The sequence below is a fragment of the Wyeomyia smithii genome, chromosome 3 (assembly GCF_029784165.1).
Source record: "Wyeomyia smithii strain HCP4-BCI-WySm-NY-G18 chromosome 3, ASM2978416v1, whole genome shotgun sequence".
Taxonomy (NCBI): Eukaryota; Metazoa; Arthropoda; class Insecta; order Diptera; family Culicidae; genus Wyeomyia; species Wyeomyia smithii.
Genome location: NC_073696.1, coordinates 6306774 through 6324250, shown reverse-complemented (window position 1 = coordinate 6324250; position 17477 = coordinate 6306774). Strand labels below are relative to the sequence as shown.

The 17477-nt window shown below is 43.6% G+C and overlaps 1 protein-coding gene across 3 annotated transcripts in view; it reads right to left on the bottom strand.

Annotated features, from left to right (window-relative positions):
• The window catches only part of LOC129730225 (neuronal acetylcholine receptor subunit alpha-7-like), a 365219-nt gene that overhangs the window by 24544 nt on the left and 323198 nt on the right, over nt 1-17477 (bottom strand). The gene's annotated exons all lie outside the window — the stretch shown is intronic.

The following is a 17477-nucleotide window of genomic DNA, read 5'->3' as shown; positions in this document are numbered from 1 at the left end:
TTTTTTTCTGCATGGACATCCTCACTGGACATTGTGAGATATGTCCGGGTGTCTGTCTGCTTTTATTATTAGCAATACCTCTATTGAAAAGTGGCATACTTATTTTTCTTTATCCGTGCTTGTGTGTAATGTGAATTTACCCTTCCACGCTTTATTTGCTTTAGTCTAGAATAACACGTATAATTCCCAGGAGAAGTTACGTTGTGCGTGTCTCTTGCCAGTTTAAATGATTACTAAGAGGGGCTTAGTTTTGCTAAGAGAAAGTCACACCCAGGTGTTAGAGAATTCAGCGGAAAGGAAGGGTAAGTATGGGAAGAAAGCTGATAATGAACCCATGATTAAGTCCTTTTTGACATCGAATGGCCTGATTCTACAAAGATTCGAGCCCACGACCATTCGCTTGACAAAGCGGACTCTGTAGCCTGTGGCTACGCAGCACCCTATGTTGCGGCTCGCTCTCTCTGTCGCCATAAAAATAAAGTGGGCATTCCGCTTGTCCAGTTTTTCTGTACTCCAACCTTGATTATTTTATCCGAAAATTTGTTCTTGATCAGGCTTCAGACAAGTACTGCAGTGCGACACTATAACGACTGGCCTCTCTTTTTACTATAAAAGCTTCACTGATAAGCTATTCATGAGAGCTACATACAGCTAAAGCTTACACAAGCAACGGAACTGTCTTTTGATGCACACGATAGCTAATTCCTGCGCAGCCTAGTTTGTTGCAAACTGTTAAATATTTTTCCCATTTTTTTTCTTCATCTATCATTTATTTGACACGGCGCAAGTATATCTTTTCCATTGTTGGTATTATTCCCCACGTGGGAATAAAATCGGCATCGCCCTCTCGTGAACCATTATCACCTGACATGTCATTACCGACATTTTGAAAGATAGACACAAGGAGATAAAAAATAACAGCCCGTTTGGCATTTCGTGTGTGTACTGTAGACAGTGGCTGTCGGGATGTGTACCGAACGTAAGGGAAGATCTGTACAATGAGCGCCGTTAAAAATCTGTCCACGTGGTATGTGGATGGCCCCTTATGTATAAATAATAGGGTGCCAAACACTTATACGGGAAAAAAGTAACCAGAAAATTAAATAAAACTCTACACAAAATGTTCACCAACCTCCCTGTGCAATCGGACTTGAAACGGGATGGCGCGGAGCAATTGAAATTTGACCTTAAGAAATTCCATAAATCACTAAAATCGTGGGAAATCTGGGACAAAAAAAAATTCAAAAATCGAAAATCTGAGCTGAAATTTGGCGCAGGGTTTTTTTCAGGCAGATGAACGTTTTGTATAGAAAATAAAATGACCATTTTGGTTGGCACTCTAACGTCCAAACTAATAATCCTAACTGTTTCATTTCAATAACCATTTTTGCCTCAAATTCAATGCACGCCCGTTACAATTCTATCATTATTCGCTGAATCGTGGTCTGATTAATTTTGAATAATGGAGTTAAAGTCACATTGCCCTAAAAATATTGAAAACAGTGATAAAATCGATACAGTATATACTGGTTTGAAGGCCGCCTTCGACCGCGTTGACCTTCAAATACAGTTTATGTTCGATCAGATTATTATTAGATACAAATTCTACAAAAAAATCCCAAATCTACTTGAAATTATTTCAGGATTCCGTTAAAATTTTAAACACTATAACTGAAACAAAAAAAATCGACAGTTTCCGTCCATCGAATTGTCCTGGACCGGCCGCCATTTTATTGCTTATTTATTGTCAAAATTATATCTAACGGGTGAGTCATGAGTAGCTGAACTAAATGTCATGTTTGTTATAAAAACGTTTTTTTTTTAAATCAATTCTTTGTTACAATTTTACCAGTCCAGACAATGTGCGTTTGAGGTGTTAAAGCATTAGTCAGAGAGCAGTCCTGTATCTTCAATTTTCCTCGAGATTCCCGAAACCCTTGCCTTTATGGTCTGAACCACTTTGAGGTTCAGATTCAAATTATTTAACTGTGGTTGCTTCCCAACTATTTTCGTACCCTGACTGGGACTGTATGGCCCAATACGACTCGATTGTTTGTTTTTTTTTAGTTATTGTTTATTTTTCGCGTAAGGTGCAGCTTTTGGCACTTCCCCGTGGTACCTGCAGCTGCTTCTCCGAGTATTTCGGTCTGGATGATTGTAAAGTTTCACACCCTACGCCTTCAAGATTCTGACTACCGCACCCAGCGACGTGTCAAACTTCTTGCCCAGCTTCCTAATGCTGGCAAACCTTGTTCTTAGCTGCAGCTTTCAATTTCGTTTGCTTGGCGGCGCTTATCTTGCTCATTTGGACCGATGTTTTATTGTTGACTATTGATTCCGTCATAAAGTACACTAAGGTCGCTTTTCACGCGGTTTTTTTTTTTTGACGCGGATTACGGAATTTACGCGGTTTTATACGCGGCATGTATCCCCCGCGTAAAAAGCGACTTTAGTGTACTTCGCCACCGCCGATTTCTTGTTGCTCGGACTCGGACAGTATCAGAAAAACGCACTCCTTTAGAAAACTCTGTTTCGAGACCTTCATTGTAAATAGACAAAAACGCACTGAGCACGAACAATACCCACAAAAAGGAGATCACACCACACATAGCTGTTTGTCTCTCTCTAGAACATGTGGCAGAATTCCAGCTCTTTATGACTCATCCGCTATCCACAATTTTGTTGCGTTCACTTATTCAGTTTTCAACAGTTCAACATTCAAGTGATTTATGAATAATTGAACTCTCTACTAAACTTGTTATTATCCTCAGTATGTAGAAAAAGCGGAGTAAAATTCACCGCACACTTCTTCTCCGGCATGAGCGCTGCGTGTAGCAATTTTTCTGCACTTGCATTCCGCATTTTGAAGTAGAATACTTCTCTCAGGAAGTTCGGCTACATAGAAATGAAAATCTAAAACCGAAAGAAGTAAAAAATATGTCCAATTTCAAATGCTAATAAATCGGTTAGTATTCGATGGATTTCCTTCGTTCTTGCAGCAATAGATTGGAAAATTTTCTAAGATTCTTCCCAAAATAAGATAATTGTAATTTTATTATTCACACTATTGTACTATTGAAAATAGTCAAGCCTTGTCAAAACGAAAAATCGACCTCTGATTGGTCGTTATCTGATTGCTTCCCCAACACGGTCGACAAAATCATATACCTTGCAATTGAAAACATGCTGTTTGGCCTATATAAGAGCCTGTTTCAGCCGAAGCCGCTCATCATGTTCTTCGTTTCACTTTGGTGTGTACAGACGTGTTTGTTACAACAACTGAAAGTATTATTTTACCTATCGCATTCGTTTTTTTTCTGTAAGATTTGAAACACTGCGACCATTGCTTGTTTTGATCTCTTGTGGTAGTACTTTAGTTTCAAAATAACGCAATCTACTTTCCTACCCAGAAGTTCCTTTCATTTGATACACGGTCAAGGCAGTGAGTCGTAAAAGCAATGCAATGAGTCCTATTGTGTAATTATTGTGCGTAATGTCCATTCATGTGAGAAAGCTAACCTCTGTTAATAACTCTCTCAGAAGAGATATTTCAGATTTCACCACGGTGTTTTCGCAAGCCCTGGGCTTCAAATGGTGAGTCGACAACTTGGAAGGAGCGTCAAACTTAGCTCCGGTCTTAACAAGTTCCTATCTCACGCCTCCACGAGTCATATGATACAATAGACTATCAGTTAAAACATGGACACAACTGGTTGGCGTTGCCTGGGCAATGTTGTCATCCGACAATAGCTAAGTGAGAAGGTGCGACGCGATCGTTGGTGCGGTAACCATATCTCGGCGGTAGAGGAAATGCCGAGCGTCTGGTGCGGCTCAAAACAGCGTCTGATCTCCATGTTAGGAGCGGCTGATCAACGTCCCGGTGTCAGCGTGGGACTCTAATCAGAGCTGACACGATGGCCCTCCGGCGAGACAGGGGGTTGGGGAAGGCCCAACAAGCCGCCCCGAAAAACACCAAATGTTGCAAATATCGAAGACTATATTTATACGGATCGGAACAATCAGCACAGACCTAGGCGACGAAATAAGGACTACGATTGGAAACTCGGTACATGGAACTGCAGATCGTTAGGCTTTCACGGCTGCGGCAGGATCATATATGATGAACTAAAGCCACGCAACTTCGAAATCGTAGCACTGCAGGAACTTTGCTGGTCGGCACAGAAGGTATGGAAAAGCGGACATCGAGAGGCTACCTTTTATCAGAGCTGTGGCACTACCAACGAGCTTGGAACGGGCTTTATAGTGCTGGGTAGGATGCGCCAACGCGTGATCGGGTGGCAGCCGATCATTGCGAGGATGTGTAAGTTGAGAATTAAGGGCCGGTTCTTCAACTACAGCATCATCAACGTGCACTGCCCACACGAAGGAAGAGCTGACGATGAGAAAGAAGCGTTTTATGCGCAGCTGGAGCAGGTGTATGATAGCTGTCCGCAACGGAACGTTAAGATCGTCATCGGTGATATGAACGCTCAGATAGGACGGGAGGCAATGTACAGACCGGTGATAGGGCCGAATAGCCTGCACGCCGCATCAAATGATAACGGCCAACGATGTGTGAACTTTGCAGCCGCCCGCGGTATGGTAGTAAGAAGTACCTTCTTCCCCCGCAAAGACATCCACAAAGCCACCTGGAGATCACCTGACTTACAAGTGGAGAACCAAATCGACCATGTTCTAATCGATGGTAAATTCTTCTCTGACGTCATCAACGTTCGCACCTACCGCAGTGCGAATATTGATTCGGACCATTACCTTGTTGCAGTATGCATGCGCTCAAAACTTTCGACGGTGCGAAACACGCGTCAAAGTCGCCCACCGCGACCAAACATCGGGCAACTACGGGACGCCGAGGTTGCAAGGGAGTACGCGCAGCAGCTGGAAGCAGCATTACCAACGGAAGAGCAGCTTGGCGCAGCAACTCTTGAAGATGGCTGGAGGGACATTCGATCAGCCATAGGTAGTACTGCTGTAGCGGCGCTTGGTACTTTGGCTCCGAACAGGAGAAACAACTGGTTTGACGACGAGTGCAAACAGTTAGTGGAAGAGAAGAATGCAGCACGAGCGAGAATGCTGCAACACCAAACGAGGGCGAACGTGGAGCGCTACCGACGCGCACGGAACAGGCAAAACTCGGTCTTACGGAAGAATAAGCGCCAGGAGGAAGATCGAGATCGCGAGGCGATAGAGGCACTGTACCGTGCGAATGACACACGAAAGTTCTACGAGAAGCTGAACTGTTCCCGCAAAGGCTATGTGCCACAAGCCGACATGTGCAAGGACCTGGGCGGCAACCTTCTCACGAACAAGTGTGAGGTGATTGACAGGTGGATGCAGCACTACGATGAGCACCTTAATGGCGATGTAGCAGAGGACGATGACGGAGTGGTAGTAGATCTCGGTGTACGCGCAGATGACGACAGAATCCCAGCCCCTGACCTCCAGGAGGTTAGAGAGGAGATCGGCTGGCTGAAAAACAATAAAGCCGCTGGAGCTGACCAACTCCCCAGCGAGCTGTTAAAACACGGTGGTGAATCACTGGCTAGGGCGCTACACTGGGTTATTGCCAAGATTTGGAAGGAGGACGTAGTACTGGAGGAGTGGATGGAGGGTACAGTGTGCCCCATCTACAAAAAAGGCGACATGTTGGATTGCTGCAACTACCGCGCAATCACGTTGCTGAACGCCGCCTACAAGGTACTCTCTCAAATTCTGTGCCGTCGACTATCACCGTTTGCAAGTGAATTCGTGGGGCAATACCAAGCGGGATTTATGGGTGCCCGCGCCAGCACGGACCAAATATTCGCGGTACGGCAGGTCCTACAGAAGTGCCGTGAGTACAACGTGCCCACACATCACTTGTTCATCGATTTTAAATCGGCATACGACACAATCGTTCGAGACCAGCTATGCGGATAATGCACGATTACGGCTTTCCGGATAAACTGTCACGGTTGGTCAAGTCGACGATGGATCGGGTGATGTGCGTAGTTCGAGTTTCGGGGACACTCTCGAGTCCCTTCGAATCTCGAAGAAGGTTACGGCAAGGTGATGGATTATCGTGCTTGCTATTCAACATCGCTTTGGAAGGTGTGATACGTAGGGCTGGTATCGACACGAGTGGCACGATTTTAAGAAGGTCTGTTCAGCTCTTTGGCTTCGCCGATGACATTGATGTTGTAGCACGAACCCTTGAAAAGATGACGAAGACGTACATCAGACTAGAGGCTGAAGCCGGACGAATTGGGCTGGCCATAAACGCATCGAAGACCAAGTACATGAGAGGAAGAGGTTCCAGAGAAGACAGTGTCAACCTCCCGCCACGAATTCATATTAGCGGTGATGAAATCGAGGTGGTAGACGAGTTCGTGTACCTGGGCTCACTGGTGACTGCTGACAACGACACCGGCAGAGAAATTCGTCGATGCCTTATGGCAGGAAATCGTGCCTACTTTGGACTCCGGAGGACACTCCGCTCGAATAAAATCCGCCACCGCACGAAGTTAACCATCTACAAAACACTGATCAGACCGGTAGTCCTCTACGGCCACGAAACCTGGACTATGCTCGTGGAGGACCAACGCGCCCTTGGGGGTTTCGAACGAAAGATGTTGCGTACCATCTGTGGTGGAGTGCAGATGGAAGATGGATCATGGCGGAGGCGGATGAACCACGAGTTGCATCAGCTGCTGGGAGAACCACTCATCCTTCAAACGGCGAAAATCGGGAGACTACGGTGGGCTGGGCATGTCGTTAGGATGTCGGACGACAACCCGGTGAAAATGGTTCTTGATAACAACCCGACTGGAACAAGGCGACGGGGCGCGCAGCGAGCAAGGTGGCTCGATCAAGTGGCAGACGACCTGCGGGGCCTCCGCAGACGACAAGGCTGGCGAGCTGCAGCCATGGACCGAGTTGAATGGAGACGACTTCTTCGAACAGCAAGGGACACTTCGGCCTGGAGCTGACTGGTAAGGTAAGGTAAGGTTTTTGCAAGCCTCTTAGATACACACGATGCATAGCTCTCTTCAAGCTAGTGCGTCGCGGTTTGCTTACCAGCACCAGTTTTTCCGCAGTGAAAGGTATTCTATTACTTACTAGTGACACCCAAAGGAGAATCGACAAACCAGCCTACAAAATCGAAGCAATAGTCGCAGTGTTCCAAATCATACAAAAAATATCAACTTTTTATCCGTTATCAGTTTTTTAATATTATTATCATGCTTTAAACCGTTGTCTAAAAAATGTTACATAATTGATTAAACTTCATTCAAGTTTACAAAATTATTGAAAAATCTTACTTTTTGCTAGCAGAGGACGGACAAAAAATGTTTTCAAAATTATTCGAACCACTAAAAAAAATTACTACAGAAAATATTGTATAACAGACACGATATTATAACATAAAAATCCAGCTTGCATTCAATATCTAGAAAAAAAAAACCTAGGAAAAAACCCCTAAAGATTGCTCAGAATAAGTCATTAAACAGTGAATAATTACAAACCTAAATTCACTAAAAACGGAGAGCTTGGTTATAATTATTTTACCTTTTTTATTATTATTTTTTTAATCTTTCTCATCTTTTTTCAAGTCGTCACAAAAAATGCCCTGAGCTCGGTAAAAACATTGAAGACATTGAAGAATGACTATTTTTGAATTAGAACCGGTGAACAATAGTCAAAAAATATCTTGGAACTCTGGAGATTCCAGGCTGTGCAACGAATCTCCAAAAAGGCCTAAGTCAGACGGGAATTCTACTTAGAAACGCTGAACAACACTTCCAAATGTCAGAAAGAACCAGAGAAGAATCATTCCATTAGCACTGGAAAGATAATCTACGTCAATTTGACTCCTCACTGTCAGCAATATTGCTCACTTTTTTCCAATAGTGCGTTGTTTTTTTTTCTCGTTATTTTTGGAGTAGAATACTTCTCTCAGGAAGTTCGGCTACATAGGGATGTGAAATGAAAATCTAAAACCGAAAAAGTGAAAAATATGTCCAATTTCAAATGCTAATAAATCGGTTAGTAGTCGATGGATTTCCTTCGTTCTTGCAGCAATAGATTGGAAAATATTCTAAGACTCTTCCCAAAAGAAGATAATTGTAATTTTATTATTCACACTATTGTACTATTGAAAATAGTCAAGCCTTGTTAAAGCGAAAAATTCGACCTCTGATTGGTCGTTATCTGATTGCTTCCCAAGCACGGTCGACAGAATCATATACCTTGCAATTTAAATCATGCTATTTGGCCTATATAAGAGCCTGTTTCAGCCGAAGCCGCTCATCAAAATCATCAGTTCGTATTGTACAAGCGACACGTTCGGACGTGTTTTCGCCTGCTAAGTTACGCGCTTTGTTTCTATAAAAATCGACGAGACGCTGCACCCTGCGGCTAACAATTCCTCCGCTAGCTCAAAGCACAAACGGAAGAAAACCGATCCGGTCATTGATAGTAACGATGAATTAGAGGAGAGATTACTGAAGAAAAATGCCTTCAGCACTTTGACAGAGGTCCTCAAAGTTGATCAGAAGAAGTCATCATCTCCAGTGGTCTGCGCTCCGGAAAACAACCCTGAAAAACGGAAACAACCACCACTGGTGGTAAAAAACGTTGAATTTACTACCCTTCTCGGGAAAATGGATCAGTGTGACGCTCAACCGACGTACAAAATCACCCGATTCGGCACTAAAATTAATTGCTCATCTGCTGAGGAATTTGACAAGGTGCAAAGTTATCTGAAGCAGTGTGCGTTTGAATATTATACGCACGACAAACCGAATGAAAAACCCTATCGGGTTGTGCTTCGTGGCCTTCCTCTGGTAAACCCAGGAGAGATTCTGGATCATCTGAAGAAGGAACATAACATCTACACTTTTCACTTTCACTATTTAATTCTATCACTTTTCACTTTTCACTTGCAAATACGTATTTCGGCACTGACATAGTGCCTTCGTCAGTGCTTATTTGGACTGTGGAGAAAATAGCGAAACCCCAAGAATTTTATACCTAATTAGGTAAACGACTGGGGCAAATTTTAACTCAGAAAACGTAAACAACTTGAGTTAGGTAGATAAATGTGCGGCCTGGTGATCCATGCCTTGTCGGGGAGTTTTCGGTAGAAATTTAAAAAGCCAAGAGAAATGATTACCCTGATCTCTGTTAAGGAGGGTAGCTGGGTTTTGTTTGAAATTTTCTAAACTTTCTGCGACATCTAATTTCCAAGGGGATGTTACTGATCGAACTAGACTAATGTTGTCGGTAGTCATAGCGTGATCTTCATGAAATATATGTTCGGCTATTTTGGATCTGAAATGGTGAGTTATTCCTTTTTCTGAGTCTTTCTTAGCCTTTACAAGTTCTGAAGTATGTTCCTTAAACCGGATGTCTAAATTTCTTTTTGTTTGGCCAATGTAAACTTTATCACAATGTGGACATGCAACTTTATAAACACCCGCCCTATGTAATTTGTCAATAGTGTCTTTGGTAGACCCCAACTTTGTTTTCATTTGATTATTTCTATTACTGTAGATAATATCGATACCAAATTTTCTAAATTTTTTACGAAGTTGACGAGTGAAACTGACGTCATATTCAACCACTACTCTTTTCCGATCTTCTGTTAGCGGAGTTAGTGTTGTGTGAGATTTCCTATGTTGGATTCGTTTCTTTTTGTCATAAATGGCTTGTATGGTTCTTCTGTTATATCCATTCTGCTCACCAATATCAAAAATATATTCCATTTCGGTTTTCTTACCTTCATTACTGAGAGGCAAAGATTCCATACGGTGGATCATATGGTAGAAAGAAGCCATTTTATGCTGGGAGGAGTGGTTAGAAGTGTTAGGTATTACCCGCTTAGTATGTGTGGGTTTCCTAAAGATTTCGAATTCAAAGTGGTTGGAGTTTTTAACAACGACTACATCTAAAAATGGAAGCCTGTTGTTTTGTTCAATTTCCAAAGTGAACTGGATATTTTTATGAAGACCATTCAAAATTCCCAAAAAACTTTCCAAGTTCCCCTGTTGTAAAATACAAAAAATATCATCAACATACCTCCACCAACGATCTGGTAAGCAGTCTTTTTCATTTAGTTTATTTTCCAAATGTGCCATAAAAAGCTCACATAAGAAAGGTGAAAGAGGATTCCCCATCGGTGCTCCTTTTGTTTGTTTGTAAAATTTCCCACGAAATGAAAAATAATTGTCTTCCATGCAGAGTCGAGTTAACTTCAAGTAACTGCGTACTTTAGTTTTCCAAGGGTTGTCACATTGTTGGGAAAGAAGCCAATCTTCCAAAAGATTTATAGCTTTTTTCATTGGAACACTCGGAAAAAGTGCTGTGACATCAAAAGAAACCATTATCTCGCCAGTGTTGATGCCCCCCGATGATTTTAAATTTTCAACAAAAACTCCTGTGCTCTTAACAGATCGACTAGGAAATTTTTTCGGCATTGATTGAAATTCCTTGACTAACCATTTTGCCAATTTTTCTGTTGGTGCCCCCACCGCAGAAACGATTTCTCTCATTCCATTACCAGGTTTATGTACTTTAGGGAGACCCTTTATTCTAGGAAGAGAAGGGCTCGAAACACGAAGATTTTTCACAGCGTCACCAAAAATAGGTTGGCATTCTTTGATAGTTTTTTCAAAGTTTTTCACCATGTCGGTAAGGGGGTTGACTCTCTGTTGCCCGTATGGGCCATTATTAATTTTCTCCAACATTTGTTGATCGTAATCATTTATGTTCAAAATAACAATTTTATTCCCCTTATCAGCTTTTTAATAAAAGACAGGTTTATTACATAATTCTTTGATTATCTGTAAGTCTGTGCTATTATTTACAAGACGTGGACATTTTTTTAAATTATTCAAGAAGGATGTGCGCACTTCACTAATTTGTGCGGTGTAAAAATTGCAACTGCCCATCCCACTTTCAATATCAATGATTGCCTGTTCAACATTTGGTTTAGAAGAAACAGGAAAGTTGAGGCCTTTGTTCAAAAGATTTTGTTGCTGTTGTGAGAATTCACACGAAGATCGATTGACCACAAAATTTTCTATATATTTTATCTTAGTTGTCATTTTACTACTCTTATTTCGTTCTGGGAACCCAAAGGGAAACTCTTTGGCCAGTTTTAAATGAAGGGAGTAGCACTCTAAAGTGACTGAATTTAATTTACTATAAAGAAGTTTTATACTATTTTTTATCCATTCCAATTCCATCTTCTTAATGAGAAAAGGAGGGGTTAAAGTTCTAATTTTAATCTCATGACTTTTGGGAGTCAGTCGATATTTGACACATTTCTTTAGAAAAGCTATGTCTTTATGAATTCTTGCTATTTTCTTCCTTAACCCCAAAACGACCAAAACTGAACATGGCATCCAAGCCTTTTGAGCCAAATAAGTTTTTAGTGAACATAACATCACCGCTGTTGCGGCCTACATCATCAGACGGAAAGGCGATTGCGCAAATCTGGACGAGTCCTTCTACTTGGTGCACTTTCACAAAGGATACACTAACCTCAAGAAGCTAAATGAGATCTCGCAAATCATAGTGCGTTGGGAAGCATACCGCAACAAACGTGCAGACGTGACACAGTGTATGAATTGTCTACATCACGGACACGGGACTCGCAATTGTCACCTGAACAGCAGATGCAATATTTGTGGTGAGCCTCATGCTTCGGAAAACTGCAAGAAGAAAGATGCTTCAGCGAAACGGTGTGCCAACTGTAACCGATCGAAACTGCCCCAAAAGAGCAGAATACATCCGGATTCGCCAACAAGTGACAACCAAAAACCAGCCGGGTCGTAAGGAAAATAAAAAGAGTCAACCTGTTCCTGAAGCCACCTCGAATTTCCCTGCATTACCGAACAATAGCACTTCCACCGTAACGAAACCTGTGGGCAATCCGTCCACACCAAACGCTTGGTCCAATCAATTGCAGAAGCAAGAACCCCGCATCGATCCTCGCACTAGAGCAGGTTTGAACGATCTCCCTCCGGAATTCTCTCGTGCCGAGTGTAGTGAAAACATGCTCTACGGTTCGGAAGAACTGTGGTCCATTTACAACGAGTTCTGCGATCGCCTGAAGCAGTGCAAGACCAAATCGGACCAAGTTAAGGTCCTTGGCTACATGGTTTGCAAATATGGGGTCAACTGAGCCCTGCAGCATCCGCATCGCCAACTGGAACCCTCGCTCTATAAGGGCGAAAAAGATTGAATTGAGTAATTTTCTCGCTCAAAAAAATGTCGACGTAGGGTGATCTCGGAAACCAGGCTCAACCCAAGAATAAACTTCTCACTTCCAACCCACACCATTATCCGGTTAGACCGCTCCAACTCCAGTGGTGGCGGTGTGGCCGTTATAATAAAAGAAAACATCCGCTATGAAATCCTGCCCCATCCTAAAACCAAAGTCATCGAGGCAATCGGAGTTAAAATTTTTGCTCGTCACGGATTTGTCACATTGTTTGCAGTCTACATCCCTCGGCAGTGCTCGGTTTGCAACGATACCTCCAAATTCTTTACAGAAGATCTACAAAAACTAACCGACAACAGGCGAGGCTTCATTGTTGCCGGTGATCTTAACGCTCGCCATACTCAGTGGCGAAACGACTTCTGCAACAAAAACGGTAACCTTCTGGCAGACCATCTCAGTTCAGGTACGTGCACCATCCACTTCCCAGATGAACCAACGTTCATCTCCCCAGCTGGAAACACCTCCACTCTAGACATTTTTCTGTCTGATCTGGCATTATCGAAACCTGTAACCCATCAAGAACTGAGCTCCGACCACTATCCAGTGGTGTGCGAACTTGATTTCAGCCCTGCACTGGCGCAGGCTACAACAATACGTGATTACCACCGAGTGAACTGGATTGCCTTCAGCCGCATGGTAGATGCACGTCTTCCTAATGTACTGAATCTATCAACTACTCTGAATATCGACAACGCATTAAACGTCTTCGAAGAAGCCGTGCACACAGCCGAGGAATCCTGCATCCGCAATGTTCAGGTGAGGAGGAAATTTACGCTGATTGACTCCGACACCCGGCGATTAATCCAGAAAAGAAACACTGTCAGAAGGCAATTCCAACGCTCCGGATGCCTAATGAAAAAACATGAACTCTCTCGTCTCAATGTTCTTATTGCGGAAAGAATGTTGTTTATACGAAACCAACAGTTCTCGAACGAATTTGAACGTATGAAAGACCACTCGAAACCGTTTTGGAAGGTAACTAAAATCCTGAAGAAAAAACCAACTAAAGTTCCACCATTGAAGGATGATGGAGGTATCCTAGTTTCCCCATCAGAGAAAGTGGATGCCATTGCCAACAAACTGGTTCAAGCTCACAACATCGGTGCAGGGATGAGCAGCCCCATAAAATTGCAGTGCAGAACACAATTAGTCAGCTAGAGGAGCAGCTCAACGATGTTCCATTTACTGGTCAAATATCGGAGGACGAGGTACGTGCTGCAGTCAAACGTGGTAAAAACATGAAAACCCCTGGGAACGACGGCATCGTAAATCTGATCCTGAAAAAGCTCCCTGGTTTAGCTTACCGTTTTTTGGCAGCAATTTTCCAAAAATGTTTCCAGCTCATCTACTTTCCTTCATTCCGCGTCGAACACTTGACAGAAACGGACGCGCAAAGTGGTCGTTCTATTACAATCCGGTCCGTGTGTACGAATAGCCAAACAAAAGAGTGTATTATTCGCGCTAAAGGCCAACTAGATTGTGAGTTGTGTCGCTACGTTCTGTACCCGGCTCGCAACTTTGGCTGTATTGGTGCAAAATACCAGCTGCAGTTTTGACCTGTGCACAGTGAATAGATCTTTCTAATTCAAGGCCATCAGTTGACAGTCGAGTCGTGTCGCTGTGCTGAGTGAACTCACACCCGGCTCACTGCTGGTGGCTGTATTGGTGCTGCTTTACTGGTGCTGCTGGCAGCTTTGGGTGCAGCTTCGAACGATCGGACTACCACTGCTGGAAGGAAGGAGTAAATAGGTACGTGTTCTTGTCGGCGCTAGTGCGCTACATTTAGCGCGATGGATATAGATCCCTCGCCTCCCGTGCCACCATCCCCGAACCCCCCTGACCCTGACCCTTCTGTTACCCCCTCCCCTGTTCATTCTCCAGTCCCCCCTCGCCCCAGGCTTTACCCGGACGAATCTCAACAGGGCAGCTATACTGTTTATTTTCGTCCAAAGGCAGGAGTGAATTCAAAGCGATTAAACATACTGCAAATTTCTAAAGACCTGACGAAGGGGTACAAGGCCGTGACCGAAATTTCCAAGGTCCGACCTAACAAGCTCCGTGTCGTGGTCAGTGATCTGGCACAGGCCAATGCTATCGCTTGCTCTGAGCTCTTCACACGCGAGTATCGCGTTTACATACCCGCACGAGACGTGGAGATCGACGGTGTCATAGCCGATTCGAGTCTGTCTGTCGAGTGTATCCTAAAAAGCGCAACCGGTTGCTTCAAAAATACCGGAACACAGGCGAAGATTTTGGATTGTAAGCAATTGCGGTCCATGTCTCTCGTCGGCGGTAAAAAAGTTAACACTCCGTCAGACTCGTTTCGCGTTACGTTTGCCGGATCTGCACTCCCTAGCCACGTCTCGATCGACCGGGTTCGTCTGCCTGTGCGATTGTATGTACCCCGTGTTATGAATTGCACCAATTGCAAGCAGTTAGGCCACATAGCCGCCTACTGCTGCAATAAGGCACGATGTAGCAAGTGTGGGGAGACTCATGCGGAAGATTCTTGCAGTGTTAATGCTGAAAAATGTATTCACTGTGGGGAAAACCAGCATAACTCTCCACATGCCCGGTGTACATGCAGCGCAGAGATAAAATCAAGCGGTCACTTAAGGAGCGTTCAAAGCGTTCTTACGCTGAGATGCTGAAGAAGACCGTGACCACTTCTACCATAACATCGAACCCCTTTGATCTGTTGTCCTCTGATGAAACCGATTCTGACGATTCATCAGCAGGAACATCTTATGCTCCATCACTCCAATCCTGGGGAGTCTATGAAGAGGAAAAATGTTTCTTCTCCTAAACTTCCCCGTAAAGGTCCTCAGATTTCCCAAAGTGTAATGAAAAGTACGAACAAACAAACAGTGCTGCGGAAAAACCGAAGCAAACTCCTCCTGGGCTTGCAAGTTTAAAGTCCCAGAAGGAGTTTCCAGCACTGCCAGGAACATCTTAAACCCCAGTTGTTCCTTTTGCATATCCAGTTGATGAAACAAACTCTGGATTAGTGAAATTTTCTGACATTGTGGACTGGATTTTTGAAAATTTCAATGTACCCGATCCAATTAAAATTTTTCTTACAGCATTCCTCCCAACAGTTAGATCATTTTTGAAGCAGTTGACTGCCCAATGGCCCCTCCTTGCAGCGATTGTATCCTTCGATGCCTAATTCAACTGCGTATATGAAGGATTCTATCTCTGTCTTACAGTGGAATTGTAGAAGTATTTTACCAAAAATTGATTCGTTTAAAGTTTTGATAAATAAAAACAAATGCGATGCATTTTCCCTTTGTGAAACTTGTCTACTTCAAATAGTGATCTCAACTTCCATGATTTTAATATTATTCGCCTTGATCGAGACACCCCATATGGAGGAGTACTTCTAGGGATTAAAAAGTGCTATTCTTTCTATCGTATTAACCTCCTCTCGATTCCAGGCATCGAAGTTGTCGCATGTCAAATGACAATACAAGGTAAAGAGCTTTGTATTGCCTCAATATATATTCCTCCCAGAGCACAGGTTGGGCAACGGCTGCTCTTTGATTTAATAGAACTTCTTCCCTCGCCACGTTTGATTTTGGAAGACTTCAACTTTCTTGGTGTGGCTTGGGGTTCCCCTTACAATGATAACCGCTCCTCTTTAATCTATAACCTTTGCGATGACTTCGACATGACTATTTTAAACAACGGCGAAATGACACGTATCCCGAAACCTCCAGCGCGCCCAAGCGCTTTGGATCTATCCTTATGTTCGACGTCGCTACGGTTGGATTGCACATGGAAGGTAATCCTCGATCCTCACGGTAGCGACCATTTGCCTATTCTTATTTCAATTACAAACGGGTCAACTCGCATGCGACCAATTGACATTCCGTATGACCTCACACGGAATGTCGATTGGAAGTTATACGAGGAAATGATTTCAAAAGCGGTCGAGTCGATTCAACATCATCCACCACTTGAAGAATACAACCTCCTCGCGGGCTTGATTCTCGACGCCGCGTTGCAAGCCCAAGCGAAGAAATATCCCGGCGTAGCGATCAAAGAACGGCCTCCCACTCCGTGGTGGGACCAAGAGTGCTCCGAAGTCTACACGCAAAGATCCGACGCGTTTTTGGCCTTCCAGAAGGGAGGCATACCTGGCGACTATATACGGTATTCGGAGCTTGATACCAAGCTTAAAAGCTTGGCTAAAGCAAAGAAACGAAGATATTGGCATCGGTTCGTGAACGAGACGTCGAGAGAGACATCGATGAGCACTCTTTGGAACACAGCCCGAAGAATGCGGAATCGCGTAACGGTCAACGAAAGCGAGGAGTCTTCAAGTAGGTGGATATTTGATTTTGCCAGGAAAGTATGTCCGGACTCTGTTCCTGAGCAAAACATTGTTCGCGATGCGTCTCCGGGCCACGACGCGATTGAATCACCTTTTACGATGGCAGAATTTTCAGTTGCCCTCCTGTCCTGTAACAATAACGCGCCTGGGTTAGATAGAATCAAATTCAACTTGTTGAAGAATCTACCCGGCAATGCCAAGAGGCGCTTGTTGAACTTGTTCAATAAGTTCCTGGAGCAAAACATTGTACCGCAGGATTGGAGGCAAGTGAAGGTGATCGCCATCCAAAAACCAGGGAAACCAGCTTCTGATCACAACTCTTATAGGCCGATTGCAATGCTATCCTGTATCCGGAAATTGATGGAAAAAATGATACTCCGTCGTTTAGACCATTGGGTCGAATCAAATGGTCTACTATCAGATACTCAATTTGGCTTCCGCCGTGCCAAAGGGACGAATGATTGTCTTGCGTTGCTTTCAACAGATATTCAGCTGGCGTATGCTTGCAAAGAACAAATGGCGTCTGCGTTCTTGGACATTAAGGGGGCTTTTGATTCCGTTTCTATTGACATTCTTTCGGGTAAACTTCACCGACAAGGATTTTCTCCAATTTTGAACAATTTTTTGCACAATTTGTTGTCCGAAAAGCACATGCATTTTACGCACGGCGATATGGCAACTTTTCGCATTAGCTACATGGGTCTTCCCCAGGGTTCATGTTTAAGCCCCCTTCTTTACAACTTTTATGTAAATGACATCGACGAATGTCTGGCAAACTCATGCACGATAAGACAACTTGCAGACGACAGTGTAATCTCTGTTACAGGAGCCAAAGCTGCCGATTTGCAAGGACCA